This window comes from Gorilla gorilla, chromosome 4 (genome assembly GCF_029281585.2).
Source record: "Gorilla gorilla gorilla isolate KB3781 chromosome 4, NHGRI_mGorGor1-v2.1_pri, whole genome shotgun sequence".
Classification (NCBI taxonomy): Eukaryota; Metazoa; Chordata; class Mammalia; order Primates; family Hominidae; genus Gorilla; species Gorilla gorilla.
The window spans coordinates 167,233,276-167,249,805 of record NC_073228.2 but is presented as its reverse complement, the minus strand read 5'-3'; the positions used below and the strand labels follow the sequence as shown (position 1 = coordinate 167,249,805).

The 16,530-nt window shown below is 41.0% G+C and overlaps 1 long non-coding RNA gene across 1 annotated transcript in view; it reads left to right on the top strand.

The window, feature by feature from the left end:
- The window catches only part of LOC109026901 (uncharacterized), a 556,365-nt gene that overhangs the window by 12,090 nt on the left and 527,745 nt on the right, over nucleotides 1–16,530 (top strand). The gene's annotated exons all lie outside the window — the stretch shown is intronic.

The window sequence follows — 16,530 nt, the reverse complement described above, 5'->3', positions numbered from 1 at the left end:
CTTTGATATTCGAGGGCAAGAGAAAAATGGATGTCCCACCTCAAGAAGAAAGAGCAAATTGTCCCTTCTGCCTTTTTGTTCAGTTCAGTCCCTCAACAGATTAGATGATGCCTACCTACACTGGTAAGGGCAGATCTTCTTTACTCAGTCTACCGGTTCAAATGCTAATCTCTTCCAGAAACACCCCCACAGACACACCAGAAATAATATTTTATCAGCTATCCTTGTATTCCTTAGCTCAGTCAAGTTGACACATTAAATTGACCATCAAAAATGCCTTTTATTTATTTTTCTTGTCTAATTGTTCTTACTAGGACTATGTGGAATATTGAAAGCAGGCAATTTTTCCTGATATAAGAGAATAAACTTTTAGTCTTTCAACCACTGAATATGAAGTCAGCTGTGGGCTTTTCATTTATGGTTTGTTACGGGAAAGTAATTTTTTAAATTCCTAGTTTGTTGAGTGATTTCATCATGAGTGTTCAGTTTTGTCAAATGCTCTTTCTGCCTCAATTGAGATGATCATACAGTTTTTTCCCCTTCATTCTGTTAATGTGGTGTATTACACTGGTTTTTGCGTAATGAACCACCTTGGTATTGATTCTTTTTTGAATGCTTGATAGAATTCACCAGTGATGCCATCTCGACATGGACTTTTCTCATGGAAAGTTTTAAAATTACTAAACTTATTATATTTAATTATTGTAAGGTTATTCAGATTTTATGTTTCTTTTTGAGTTAATTTTGAAAGTTTGTATGTTTCTAGAAATTTTTCTGTTTCATCCAAGTTATCTAACTTGTTAGCGTATAGTTGTGAATATTATTTCTTTGTAATTCTTTTTATTTTATTGAGGTTGGTTGTGATATCCCTCTTTCATTCCTGATTTTTGTAATTTGAATTTTATTTTTTTCTGGCCAATTTAGTTAAGTTTGTGGGTTTTTTTTTTTTTTTTTTTTTTGATGGAGTCTCACTCTGTTGCCCATGCTGGAGTGTGGTGGCATGATCTCAGCTCACTGCAGCCTCCACCTCCTGGGTTCAAGCGATTCTTGTGCCTCAGCCTCCCGAGTAGCTGGGATTACAAGTGCATACCACCATGACAAGCTAATTTTTGTATTTTTTAGTAGAGATGGGGTTTCACCATGTTGGGCAGACTGGTTTCAAACTCCTGACCTCAGGTGATCCTACTGCCTTGGCTTCCCAACGTGCTGGGATTACAGGTGTGAGCCACCATTCCTAGCCAAGGTTTGTCATTTTAGTTCATCTTTGCAAACAATTTTTGTGTTTTTAAAAATTTGCTCAGTGTTTTTCTCTTCTCTATTTTATTTATTTTCATTTTAACCTTATTATTTCCATCCTTGGTTTTGCTTTGATTTTAGTGGAAGGTGACATTGTTGAGTGGAGATTTTTTTTTAAAAAAAAGCATTTAAAGCTATAAATTTCCCTCTGAGCACTTCTTTAGTTGCATCTATAAGCTTTGGTATGTTGTTTTTATTTTTCATTCATCACATGGGATTTTCAAATTTAAATTTTTTCTCTGTCCCATTGGTTGTTTGAGAGTCTCTTGTTTAATTTTCAATTATTTTGTAGATGTCTCAAACTTTCTCTCATTGTTATTTTCTAATTTTATTTCTTTGTAGTTGGAGAATATATTTTGTATGATTTTAATTCCTTTACATTTATTGAGACCTGGCTTATGACCTAGTCTATGGTTTATTCTGAAAAATGTTCTATTTGTGCCTTAGAAGACCCCTTACAGTGGGTCACACTTATAATCCCAGCATTTTGAGAGGCTGTGGCAGAGAATCACTTGAGGACAAGAGTTAGAGACCAGCTGAGCAGCACAGCAAGACCACATCTCTATTAAAAAATAATAATAATAATAATAAGAATGTGTATTTTGCTGTTGTTGGGTGGAGTATTCTATAGATGTATGTTAGGTCTAATTCACTTATGGTGTTGTTCAAGTCTTTGGTTTCCTGTTAAATCTTCTGCATAATTGTTTTATTCATCATTGAAAGCAGAGTATAAAGTATCCAGCTTTTATTGTGGAATTGTCTATTTTACCTTTCAATTCCATGAGTTTTTGCTTCATGTATTTTTTAGATCATTTTAAGTTTCTCTATAGTAACTTTTCATGCAGTTTTTTTTTTCTTATTATGATTTGTTTTGGATGGATTTTGAAACCCCTGCATTTTATAATTGATTTATCTCCAGGGAAATTATGCCATAATGACAGTATTAAACTAAATAGCAATTAGTAAGGTAAATCATTTGCTATATCCATTTGTTTATTATTTTGCAACACTTTATTGTATTCTATCATCACTGAGGTTAAAAATATGTGTGTATGGGATTCTTTTTATATATACAGTTATGTACCGAGGTGTGTGTGTGTGTGTGTATTACATAGAAAGAAGTCATAACAGTTTCCTGAGAACAGTAAGTCATATACATCGAAGTCTGTGGATAACTTGAGCTCTCCTGGTGTAGAGGAAAGGGGTTGTAGAAGGTTGTTTTCCTCTGAAATGCTTGTTATATGTGGAAGTGGTATGGAAAACTCTGCTCTAGATAGTTGGGAGTCTTGGCTACCTCATAAAACATGGAATGAAAAATTCGTCTTGAAAATTACTGATAATGGTAAGTATAACTAGGCTTTGCATGTTTATTTTTAAAAAGTCTTATTGCTCTAAAATATGGAATGCTAATCTATACTCCCCATCCAAAGAATTTGTTTTTGGAAATTCTTACTTATATTCTCCTCTTGCCATCCTGCCATCTCTCTTCTCTCCCCCGTTTCCCATCCCTGCCAGGTCGACTCACCATAAGTAGAAAAAGTAGAAAAATCTCACCATAAGTAGAAAAATCTCTTCATTAAATCTTATCTGTACCATGCTATCATCCCCATGGTTCTTATATCTGCTACAAAATAGCTAATCTAAAAAACTAACTTGTACCAATATAATGTGTTAGTCCTGTTTTGGTTATCAATGGCTACATGAAAACAAAACAAAACACCAAAAATTGAAGAAAAAAAAAAGCCCCAAAACGAAGTGAACTAAAGATATGATGTCATTTGCTTTACCATCAATTCTGTAACTTGGGAAGACATGTGGACAGCTCATTTCTGCTACACTTGGCTAGAGGCAGCTCAAGTGGCTTGGAGGCTGGGTACCAGAGTCTTCTGAAGACTTCACTTGCTTACATGTGTGGCTTTAATGCTGGCTGTGAGCTGGAACTTCAACTTTGGTATGGCCAGAATACTTACATGTGGCCTTTCAATGTGGCTACTTGGCTTCCTTACATGGCGTCTGGGTTCCAAGGATGAGCACAGAGATAGAGAGAGAAAGACAGAGAAAGAGAGAGACAGAGAGAGGGAGAGAGCATGCCAGGCAGAAGCTTATTATCTTTTATGAACTAGTCACAAAAGTCATGCAGCATCTGTTCTGTTGTTTTCTTGTTGGCCAAGGCAGTCCAAACAGCCTACCTCAATTCAAGGAAAATGAAAAGAGGCTCCAAATCTTGTTGGGGAGTGGTAACAATCTGGTAGAGTGTGTGAAAGCAGAAATATTGCTGTGGCTATTTTTGGAAAATACAATCTGCCACATTTCTCAATGGTAGTATACAAATTTTAATTAGGCAACATTGGGATCTAAAGGAATTAATGTCAAAGTCGGAATTTTAGACAATAAAGCATACCTCTCAGGGAGATATTTAGGCAGCATGTTCAATAACTTTCAAATACTGTGGAGGCAACCACATATGCCGCAATACCTGGGCCAGTTCTGTAAAGAAACAATCAAGTTTTCTTTTCTTTTCTTTTTTTTTTTTTTGAGATGGAGTCTCACTCTGTTGCCCAGGCTGGAGTGCAGTGGCTCCATCTCGGCTCACTGCAAGCTCCGCCTCCTGGGTTCACGCCATTCTCCTGCCTCAGCCTCCCAAGTAGCTAGGAATACATGCGCCCGCCACCACACCCGGCTAATATTTTGTATTTTTAGTAGAGACAGGGTTTCACTGTGTTGGTCAGGATGGTCTCGATCTCCTGACCTTGTGATCCGCCCACCTTGGCCTCCCAAAGTGCTGAGATTACAGATGTGAGCCGCCACACCTGGTGGAAACAATCAACTTTTGTAAGGACCAAGTGAGCCCAGCTTTCCATGCAAAGTAGAATTTATTTTTGTAAATTTAATAATCTCAAAATATGAAGAGAGTGTTTTAAGAAGCCTGTTGTCACCGCTGCTTCAACTTGTACAGAAATATTGCCATCCAAAATGATCAAAATATTATCATTGTGGGTTCTCTTTTAAAACTCTGAAATCACCTAAGTATAAAATTAGTAAAGATTAGACAGTTTGTAAGATGTATATCAAAAAATGCAGTATGTCAAGGAAAGTCAGAAAAGGAAATGGACTTGAAAGTCATCTAAAATTCTATAAAGAAAGAATGATTCTATTGCAACTGAGTGCCAAGAATATCAGCAGTGCCTTCTTCATGCTGTTTTTGAACTTAAAGGCTAAAAGTGATTGACATTTCTATAACCAGGCCTGATAATTTCCATGGTCAATACGTGTCCATTGAGAAAGTTCCATAGCTGGTGGGGAAAAGAACTACTACAAAATTTTTTTGTTTGTCCCTTTGCCAATCAGAAATTTCTAGAAATGGACACATTTTACACTTTTATGCAAATACCAGTCTAATTACTGGCACCAAATACTGAAAATTACTGGAATAGAGCACTAAGTGAATATTGGGTTGTGAGAGTTAGTTATGATTCTGATTTGAGAAGAAAGAGATTGTTGCTTCATACTCTTTTTTTAAGATGGAGTCTCACTCTGTCACCAGGCTGGAGTGCAGTGGCAGGATCTCGGCTCACTGCAACCTCCAACTCCCTGGTTCAAGTGATTCTCCTGCCTCAGCCTCCCGAGTAGCTGGGATTACAGGCAGGCACCACCAGGCCCAGCTAATTTTTGTGTATTTAGTAGAGACGGGGTTTTGACGGCTGTTACAGTCCGTTGTTGTCACTCCCTGTTTACTCCCATGAGTTGAAGGTTAAAGGTTAGGGAAACCCAAAGTTATCAGTTAACCAGAATACTTGACTAATTCTCCTTTACCATTCCTCTGGACAAAGGGCCTTTATTTTATATGTAATCTCAAGACTATTGTGATAGGTACAGGGAGTTCTTGTTAAGTAAGTGCTCAGGATCCAAGTTACTCCACAGTTAGAATAAATGTGTAAATGAATGTACTCACTAATGAACCAAACACTTATGAAATTAGTCTCATCTAAGTGATTCAATCATTAGCACTTGTTTCTAGCCCACCCATCAGGTCAATTATTGGGGAGCCTGCCCCCGATAGTCATGTAGGTTATTTTCTATTTTACCTAAGCGTCAGCCAGGTTGAGAAATAAAGGGACAGAGTACAAAAGAGAGAAATTTTAAAGCTGGGCATTGGGGGGAGGCATCACATGTCGGTAGGTTCCGTGATGCCCCCTGAGCCGTAAAACTGGCAAGTTTTTATTAGTGATTTTCAAAAGGGGAGGGAGTGTACGAATAGGCTGTGGGTCACAGAGATCACATGCTTCACAAGGTAATAGAATATCACAAGGAAAATGGAGGCAGGGCGAGATCACAGGACCACAGGACTGGGGTGAAATTAAAATTGCTAATGAAGTTTCGGGCACACATTGTCATTGATAACATCTTATCAGGAGACAGGGTTTGAGAGCAGGCAACTGGTCTGTCCAACAATTTATTAGGCGGGAATTTCCTCATCCTAATAAGCCTGGGAGCGCTATGGGAGACTGGGGCTTATTTCATCCCTACAGCTTGACCATAAAAGATGGCTGCCCCCTGAAGCAGCCATTTTAGAGGCCCACCCTCAGTGACGCATTCTCTTTCTCAGGGATGTTCCTTGCTGAGAAAAAGAATTCAGCGATATTTCTCCCATTTGCTTTTGAAAGAAGAGAAATATGGCTCTGTTCTGCCTGGCTCACCAGCGGTCAGAGTTTAAGATTATCTCTCTTGTTCCCTGAACATTGCTGTTATCCTGTTCTTTTTTCAAGGTGCCCAGATTTCATATTGTTCAAACACACATGCTCTACAATTTGTGCAGTTAATGCAATCATCACAGGGTCCCGAGGTGACATACATACTCCTCAGCTTATGAGATGACAGGATTAAGAGATTAAAGTAAAGACAGGCATAGGAAATCACAAGGGTATTGATTGGGGAACTGATAAGTGTCCATGAAATCTTCACAATTTATGTTTAGAGATTGCAGTAAAGACAGGCATAAGAAATTATAAAAGTATTAATTTGGGAAACTAATAAGTGTCCATGAAATCTTCACAATCCACGTTCTTCTGCCATGGCTTCAGCCGGTCCCTTCATTCAGGGTCCCTGACTTCCCGCAACAGTCAATGTCAAGCAGAATATGTAATGTAAATAGAACCCAAATATATTACACCATAAATTTGCAAACCTTGTAAAAGGATGATGGCGGCTGGGCGTGGTGGCTCACGCCTGTAATCCCAGCACTTTGGGAGGCTGAGGCGGGCAGATCACAAGGTCAGGAGATCGAGACCATCCTGGTCAACATGGTGAAACCCCATCTCTGCTAAAAATACCAAAAGAAAAAAAAAATAGCTGGGTGTGGTGGCACGTACCTATACTCCTGGCTACTCAGGAGGCTGAGGCAGGAGAATGGCGTGAAGCCGGGAGGCAGAGGTTGCAGTGAGCTGAGATCGGACCACTGCACTCCAGCCTGGCAAAAGAGCGAGACTCCGTCTGAAAAGAAAAAAAGAAAAAAAGGATGATGGCAACACAGATACTTTAGAAATGAGGGATTTGAATATCAAAGGGTAAGGTAAAGTCCTTGGGAAAATTGATGAAACTCTAGAAGACTTTTCAAAAGTCTGAAAATGGAATATGAAAGAAAGACTGACATAGGAGCTTTCATATAATTTTATCAAAAGGATCATGCCAAAAGCAAAAAGTCAATCCTTAATTCTATTTTTGTTTCTTGTAGGAATTAGGACATAATTGTTATTATAAACAAATTTTTAAGTGTAAGATTGATTTTAAAAAAATAATCTTTAGTTTCTCTTTGCAATATGATTGTCCCTATAAAATTTTTCCATTATTTAATAAGAAATGCTATTCCCATTTTTAGTGGATTTAATGTTTCTTTTATGAATTATCTTCAAGTAATGATGTTATAAACTGATACTTTTCATCTTGTCAGTTTCTCAAAGGCCTGGATATGAACATATTCTCTCTCCAGGACTGGAACCCTAAAGATACTTCCTAATCCTAAATACTGGTTGATATCACCCTTAACAATTTTTAGAGTTACAGTAGATTCAGTTTAGACATTCTACATTAGATTACAGTTGGACATTCTAGTTAGACATTCTAGTTAGTAACATTCTAGTTAGAGTTTGACATGACCTTGGAGATTTTCCACTGGAGCCCTCCTATCTTCCTGTTGAGGAAACTCAAATCCGACCCTGGTTTCCCTGTTACTGCTCTAGTAACATTGATTCTGTTGTCTCCATATGCTTGGACCTTTCCCAACTTGCGTGTGGGGTCTCATCTAAACAGAATTCTGCCTGAAATGTTTCCCCTGCCCCATACTTCCCTCCACCCTTCTCAATTTTTACCAGCCCTTTACGATCATTCACTCAATCTCTTAGGAGGAGAGAAAAACAACTTTTTCTGTTTTAAATTTTTTTTCCTGGATGCCTTGAATATTATTTATGTCTCTGGCTTTGTAAAATAAAAATATACAATTGAAAATGTTCAGAAAGACCAGGTGTTATGGCCAGCACTTTGGGAGGTGGAAGAAGGAAGATCACTTGAGGCCAGCAGTTCAAAGCCAGCCTGGGAAACAGAATAAGACCCTGTCTCTACCAAAAAAAAAAAAAAAAAGAAAAGAAAAAAATTAGCCAGGCATGGTAGTGTACACCTGTAGTCCTAGCTACATGAGAGGCTGAGGTGGGAAGATCACTTGAGCTCATGAGCTTGAGGTTACAGCAAGCTATGATCACAACACTGTACTTCGGCCTGGACAGCAGAGCGAGATCCTGTCTCATCCTCAAACAGCAGAATCTCACAGCATTTATCAGCATGTCTAAAGAGAGACAAAGTACAGCACCTAGGCATGTGTTTCTTTTTGAGGATTTGGTGACATCACAGGAATTGGTGTACAAATACATCGACTGGAATATCCAAGGCGCTTCCCTCTCAGTTTATCATGGAGATGAATCCAAATCCCATGCGCACATTGAACCACTTACAGTGGCCAGTTCCGCGCAAAACCTAGGATTCCTCCTCAGCCGGCTCCAGCAGCTTCCCGGGGTCTTCTCCACCACCTTTGCTCGCCCCGCCAATTTAAGAATATGGCACTGTTTTTTCTGTGCCTTCCCCCAAAACTTTTGAGCCTAAAATCCTTTTATAATATAAATTGCCCATAAGCTTTTAAAGCTCCTAGAGTGCTTCTTTCACATAAAGTCGTCCTATGAGTCTTCTAGAATGCTTTCCAATTTGTCACTTTCCTGAAGTCTTCTGGTTTTATTTTTTTTCTCATTTCCTACTTGTTTTTAGTGCCTGAAAGACCTGTGTTTGACTCGAAAGGCGTGTTTTATTCCTGCAAAAGCCAAATACTTTATAGCTTGACTTATAGTTCTTTCGAAATGTCTTTAAAATGAGTTCAAGTGGCTACAAAGAATCGTCAATGTACTGGGGGAAAAAGCAAGGAAATAAACCTATCGTATGCCTGTTGGCTATCACAATCATCCCCATTTAAAAAACAAGGTACACGTTTTCCCAGACTTTTTTTCCAACAGTACAAGGAGCCGAAAGAGGTGCCAGAGCCCACAGTCGTTGTTTTCAGTTATAAGGAATGAGTGACTTCTGTTAAAGCAGAAACAATGCTTCGGTTCTTCTTAAAACTAGGAGGAGGGGCTGTGGCAATGCGGCAAGTGACTCCACCCGTCCTCTCCTCCCCGCAGATAAGGCGGGGTCTGTAGCCCAGCGCTGCTATCGCAACCCGCCTCTCCAGGCAGGTCGCTCCCCAGGCGGCAGAGACCTGAGACCCCAGACCCCGTGCCAGCAGATCTGCACTTTCCCTCCACCTCCTGCCTCTGCAGCTTCCTCTCACCTTTCTTTCCTCAGTCACTTTTCCCTTTATTCGTCACTTTACCATCTCCTCTCCCTAAGTGGGGTAGATCCAAAGAAGGCTGGTGATTTCTCACTAATTAAGGGACGTTTACATTTGTCATCTTGTCCCCAAGAACACCAAACAAAAGAAATCCGTGCCTTCACTACTATGGCAAAAACACTATGCACAACCTACTATTTTTACTGAATTTCCAGACGTATATCATTTATAATTTGATCCCTTTTCCTATGAGATGCCAGAATCTCCTAAAGCTAAGCTAAGTGTGGTCCTCTGTTTTAAATTTTTATATCACTTGTCTGTGTACACATTTGGCAGTTATCACCTAATGTTTTCTTAGCACTAATAGTGACAGGTAATTCCGTATCTACTGATGTCACTCAAATCATCTCCACATCCCGCTTTTTTTTTTTTTTTTTTTTTTTTTTTTGAGGTGGAGTCTCGCTCTGTTGCCCAGGAGTGTTGCACCACTGGAGTGCAGTGGTGCAGTCTCGGCTTACTGCAACCTCTGTCTCCTGGGTTCAAGTGATTCTCCTGCGTCAGCCTCCTGAGTAGCTAGGACTACAGGCATGTGCCACCACACTCAGCTAATTTTTTGTATTTTTAGTAAAGATGGGGTTTCACCATGTTGGCCAGGCTGGTCTTGAACTCCTGAACTTCAGCAGTCTGCCTGTGTTGGCCTTCCAAAGTGCTGGGATTACAGGCGTGAGCCACTGAAACCTCATTTTTGAGACAAAAGTCCTTAGCATTTTAACTGCTTGTTACATTTATCTCCATATTTTTATTTATTTTGTACTTAACAACTTTTTTTTCTCACAGACAATTTTAAACACACATAGAAATTCTCCCTGTTTGATTTTTAAGAGTTTTTTTGTTCTGTTTGTTTTAGTTTCTGTCTTATTTTGCTTTGGAGCTTCTGTTGGCTGCTCATCATTAGAAGTGAGTAATTAGAAAGCTGTTTGGGAGCTGTGTGTATGTGGTATTTGTTGACTAATGGGCTAATGGGTTTCCTTGTAGGGTGGCAGTACTTATATGGGGCATGATTGTTTCCCCTAGGAGACATTTGGCATTGTCTCGGGACATTTTTGAATGGCCATCACTGACATGTAGTGGGAGAAACCAAGGATGCTTTGAAACATCCTGCAATGCACAAGACAGCCTCAGCAACAAGGAATTCTATGGTCCAAAACGTCAATTATGCCAAAGTGACTGGGCATCATCACCTCCAGCATATTGATGATTAGACAACTGAGAGATCTATTCACAAAACTATTTCACAAAAATTATATATAGAGCTTCTTGGGGGGCATTTATTTTCTCCACTAGGGATCCTCTGATATTCTGTCAGCAGATATTTTCTTAAAACTAAGTTTATTTGAAAGTGTTTTGAGAGTGAGGTAGGGAAGGGAGCTGGCATTCTCAGAGCCTGTCTTTAGTTAGATGCCTTCTCCTGCTTTCTGGGTGCCAGGTGTTCCAGAGTCTAGGGTCTCTCTGCTGCAGTGTCCTTTGAGAACAAGCACTGCAGTATGCTGTGGGGGTTAGGGAAGAGCAGTTGCTTGGCTGTGATGAGGGCATGGGGATCTGAGAGCTTAACTGCTCCTTATACAGATTATCAACTGATCACATACATTTCAGTCTATCTTCTAGGTTACCTGGAGCCTTCAATTTCTGTGAGCTTCTCTCTCCTCCCTCCTTCCCTTCTCACCTTCCCTCCATCTCTTCCTTCTTTCCTTCCTTCTTTTTCTCCCTTTCCTTCCCTCCCTCCCTCCCTTCCTTCCCTCCCTCCCTCCCTCCCTTCCCTCCCTCTTTTCCTTCCTTCCCTCCCTCTTTTCCTTCCTTCCCTCTTTCCTTCCTTCCTCCTTCCCTCCCTCCCTCCCCTCTTTCCTTCCTTCCTCCTTCCCTCCCTCCTTCCCTCCCTCCCCTTCCTTCCCTCCCTACTTCCTTCCCTTCCCTCCCTCCTTCCCTCCCTTCCCCTCTTCCTCCCTTCCCCCTTTCTCCCTTCCTCCCTTCCTCCCTTCCTCCCTTCCTCCCTTCCTTCCTTTTTTTCTTTCTTTCCTGAATAGGATTTCTTTTTTGGAAACCTCTTTCCTGAAGTCATGTTTTAAGCTTTCTCAGCTCTGGTAAATCAGTTACCATTCCTATATCAACTTTCAGTCTCAAAAAAACATGTTAATTTCTTCTTCATTGTCTCCTCTCCCATTCTCTTTACATTTTGAATTTAGACTTTTTACATTTATTTCACTATTGCTTTAGTGAATTTTTATTGAACCGTGTGACAATCAACCATATATTCAGCATGCCTTGTTAAAAGGTAGTTCAAATATGCCCTTAATCTTTTTGCGTGGCTTTAGAGTATCAGATAATTTTAAAAAATGATATAAAATAATGAAGTGATTCATACTCCAGAGATTCATCATCTCCTTTTCTGGAATAGGGCATCTGATGTACAAATAAGGGCAAATGACCAAGGGGCACACATTGTCAGACCTGAAACAGCAGTGTTCACTGGAGAAATTTCAGACTGTAGGGGTAGCAGGCACATGGGCACCTTTGGCCTGTTTATTCTAGGCCAGCACAGAGTTCTAGCAAAGCCAGACTTCAGATTGCCTGAGAGGGACTTTCACCTGCATAATTAGGGATGCTCCAGCCCCTCTCCTAGAGTGGTAAGAGGCCGTGATACAATAGCACTATGACGTGATGGAATCTTGGCAGCAGCCCTAGCCCTTACCTAGAGAATGGCAAAGCTGCAGAAGAAACTGCCAATGGAGTGCTCAACTCCAGAAGCCTGAAACCTAGGTCGGCTTGGCAAAGTGCCTTGCGCCCCAGTGTCATGGCTGCGGTGGAGCCGCCCACTTCAAGGGGCCCTGCAGAATCAGACAATGAGGATAATGGCAGCAATCACAATGGGCTGAAGATTAAATAACTCTTGTTGACTTTTTCAAGTATTTATAAGCTCCCCAGATTCCCATGGAACTCTACAGAAGGACATAATGAGAAAAGTAGGTTTAAAGGAAATAATGTGAAATTTCTTCCACACTTGAGTTGGTGAGTTAAATGCCACTTAGTCTATATGTGGTTTAAATGTTGTCCCATTGCCTCATTATGGCCTGATGTAAATTCATATGAAACTAGGATATTTAAAAGCTTATTGGGATAGCAAAATAGAGTTGATGTATTCACTGCAAAGATTATGGAGACCATTTATTGCTATGAACATTTCAATATGTTGGCTTCTTGAGATTCGAGCCCCAAGGAGACATGATAGTGATGAAGATGGAGAAATAGAAGTTTAAACAGCACAATTTGAAGAGGGGGCAAAAGTAACACTTTGATGAACCTAGATCATATAGACCAGTATAAGGTCAGCAAAGTCTGGAGGACCATGTGCTCTCTCCCTAGATTGGACCAGAAGCCCAGGCTCTACTTTTAGGAAATGGCTCAGAGAGCGCCCACTGAACTCGTCTCTGATGTCTTAGGCAGACCAAGTGCTTCTCTGGTCTCTGCTCTCACAGATGGAGGATCAGGGGTGTGTGAGCACCACCCCGCTTGGTCTTGGAGATGGATCAAATCCAGACTGGTGAGTTCCAGGGGCTTGGGCAAAGTGTGGATAGAGTTTCTGAGGGTAGGATGATGAGGACATTTGGCTTGGGGGCTGAGAAGGAACATTTTTCCTGTAAAATTAAATCTTTACTAAGACTACTGCCATTAGGGGCAAGTACTGAAGAAGATGATGTGTTTCAAAGTAAGTAGCCTGACAAGATGTTGTTTGGGTTAAAAATACGTATTTATCTTATTCTCATTTTCAATATCTTATTTTACAGAGTTCTCTATTAAGAGATGCTATGAGTGGCTGGGCGTGGTGGCTCCTGCCGGTAATCCCAGCACTTTGGGAGGCCGAGACGGGTGGATCGCCTGAGGTCAGGAGTTTGAGAGCAGCCTGACCAACATGGTGAATCCCCATCTACTAACAATACAAAAATTAGCTGGGTGTGGTGGTGCATGCCTGTAATCCCAGCTACTTGGGAGGCTGAGGCAGGAGAATTGCTTGAACCTGGGAGGTGGAGGTTGCAGTGAGCTGAGATCGCACCATTGCACTCCAGCCTGGGTGACAAGAGTGAAACTCCATCTAAAAAAAAAATGCTATGAGTAAACAGCATTGCACAGTTAAGTAGTTTACAGGATCTGTGGAAGAAGACAGGGAGTCTCTTACCAACAACAAAAGGTGCTCTAACGCCTGGAATTCAACCATATGGATACACAGTGTGTTCTAGTTATAAAGTGGCTGATTTCAGGTAAAAGGAAAAAGTAAAGGAAAAAAATCCTGTAGTGATTGGGAAATAATAAATACCTATGAGGTGATCCTTGGCATTCTTTGGCCTGTCACTCCAGTCTCTACCTCCAGCTTCCCATAGCCATCTCCATATTTCTCCTTTTCTCAAATCTCCCTCTCTTTTCTCTTAGAAGGATGCTAGTCATTGAACACAGGGCCTTCCTAAATCTGGGTGATCTCATCACAAGAGTCTTTACTTAATTACATCTGCAAAGCCCTTTTCTCCAAATAACGTCATGTTCGCAGATACTGAGGGTGGGGCCTGGATACATCTTTCAGGGGCCACTATGCAACTCATTACAAAGGCCTAGTTCATTTTTCCTGATTGGCCCACAGTGCTTCTCCCTCCTCTGGGATGCTGCGGTACTGTTCTGTTTGTGCGCCTGTCTCACAGGAGTGATTAGCAGATCTTTATACTCGGTGTCTCTAGCATGATGCCTGATGTACCATAAGGCTTCAATGTGTTTGTTGAACTTAAGCAAAGCGTCGCTTGCATCACGTCCTGAGTGTAAGCCTGGCTCACACTCAGCCGTGATATGTTATTCAGATCACAGCCACTCACGATACTCTGGGAAGTCAGCACGCTCCTACCAAGGCCAGACATCTCTGAACTGGAAAACACTTTACTCAGAGCTACCCATCTTTTTTATGTCTTATAGAAGGGGCCAAGTGGAGAGGGCAGCTACTCATGTACTCATTTTTATTCATTCGTTTGTTCATCCATTTAAGAAACACTGAACACCTATTCTGAGCCAGGCCCTGCCCCAGGCATTTGAGATACAATGTGTGTAAGGTAAAACCCTCAGCATCTGGGCTGGGATTGGAACAAGTGAACACTCAATTTACATTTATTGTGGTCATGGCCTGAGTGTGGAAGGAAGTGTAGGGTGCTGTGAAAGTCCTCAGACAGGCCCCGAACCTAGACTAGTGGTCAGGGAGATTGTCCTGGAGGAAGTGACATAAATACTGAGACTTGGAGAGAGGGGGTGGTCACCTCAAGTGCAGTGGTGGCAGTGGAGAATTTCAGAAATGTAGGTGGTAACATAGGAAAGTTTGTTTTTTTCTTTTTGTTTTTGTTTTTTTAGACAGCGTCTCGCTCTGTCACCCAGGCTGGAGTGCAGTGTGTGATCTTGGCTTACTGCAACATCTGCCTCCTGGGTTCAAGCGATTCTCCTGCCTCAGCCTCCCGAGTAGCTGGGACTACAGGCGCGTGCCATCATGCCCAGCTAATTTTTGTATTTTTAGTAGAGACAGGGTTTTGTCATGTTGGTCAGGCTGGTCTCGAACTCCTGACTTCAGGTGATCCACCGCCTTGGCCTCCCAAAGTGCTGGGATTACAGGCGTGACCCACAGCACCCAGCTGCAGGGAGGTTTTTAAAGGCAAAAAAAGGGGGACAGGGAGCGGCTGATATAAAATTGTCAGGAATTCTCATTGGTTTATAGAAATAACAGTGATTAATGATTGGCTACACATTGTTAAGTTATAGAGTGTGGATTATGGTGTCCATTGTTGCATTGTTAGATAATTTATAGCTACTTATAGCAACAGTAAGCAGTTTCAAGAGATGAATACATAGTTCAAAGGGCATGATGCTGGTCTCATTTTAATGTCTCTCTGGGCCTGGTAATTTAAAATAATTTGTGTTGTTCACATGTTAATTTCTTGTCTCAGCCTGCAGAAATGCCTTTTAAAAATGGTCTTGCTCATTAGCTGTGTCTTATTGTGAAATTGTGTCATTACCATTAGAGGTTGGTCCATCATTCCCAGATTGTGGTCCCCAGATAAACAATATCATATTCTAGGGGTCAAGGAGAAAACTTCCCCTTTGCCCCCTGAAGGTTTGCTGAAAAATGAACTCACAAAAGGCAGATTAATTAGAGAAAAGGCATACAAAATTTATTAACATGTACGTGGGAAGGACTACAGTGTGACTGCCCAGCCCCGTAATGGAATGCATCTTGAGCTTACAGAAATAATGAAGGCTCACTGCATGGCCGAAACCAGGTTATGGTGGTCAATCAGGTTATAGTGGCAAGGCAGGTTATGGGACAGGGAGAAGAAGTGGCTTGTTTAGAAAAGGTGATCTTGTTAGGTAACAAAGTAGCAACCTTCAGAGAGATAGGTGGTAAATGTTTCTTTCTGATGTTTAAAGGTGTCAGACTCTCAGGTAATCTTCCTACATCTGGACAAGGGAGGACCTAGCTGCATTAATGTAGATTCTCTACAGATGCAAATCTTCCTCACTAAAGACAGCCTTGCAGGGCCACTTCTGTTTGTGGGCTCTTTGACAACCATCTCCCAAAATATGTCAAGTAAATATACTTTGGGGTAAAAAATTTTGATTTCCTTCAATAGTATCTGGGAACTCATTAGAAAGTCACATTTTCAGAAAGTGTAGTGATGGGGCCCCCATATTCTGAGCTTTAAAAAGCCCTCCAGAATATTCTGATGCACTTTGATGCAGCTGGAGAGACACTGCCTTGAAGAATTGCATCCTTAGCTAAATACATAGTAAAACCCAACGCAAAGTCAAATAGTATCTAAGTGAAATCAAATTAAAATGCAAATCCCCATGGGGATACTTTGCAGTAGGAATTATTTTTAATAAGATTACAATGTAAATGAATCAGATTCTTTTTAATGTAACAGCTGACCGACAGCTGGTTTTGACAGGGTGAAAGCCTGTGAGACCACAGAACAGCAAGGCCTTGGCTGGGAATGTGGGGCACACAGTGGAGGAGAACTCGAAGAATGTGTTAGTAGTTTCGTTGCTGTGATTAAGGAAGTTGGCACGTTGCTGCCAATCAAATCTTGTGTTGAGGGGGTGTTTTTAAAATTAGAGATGCCTTTTGGAAAGATTCTCTAGCTCTGGTTCCTGAACACAAGGGGTTTGGTGTTCCTCCATGTAGCCACTAGATGGCAGGCTCACGCCATTTTTCAAGCAGCCAACCGTGTCTAAATTTAGGGGGGGAAAGGAGCCTAGGAATTTGAAAAGGATGCCAGCTCATTCGTTTTTATCCT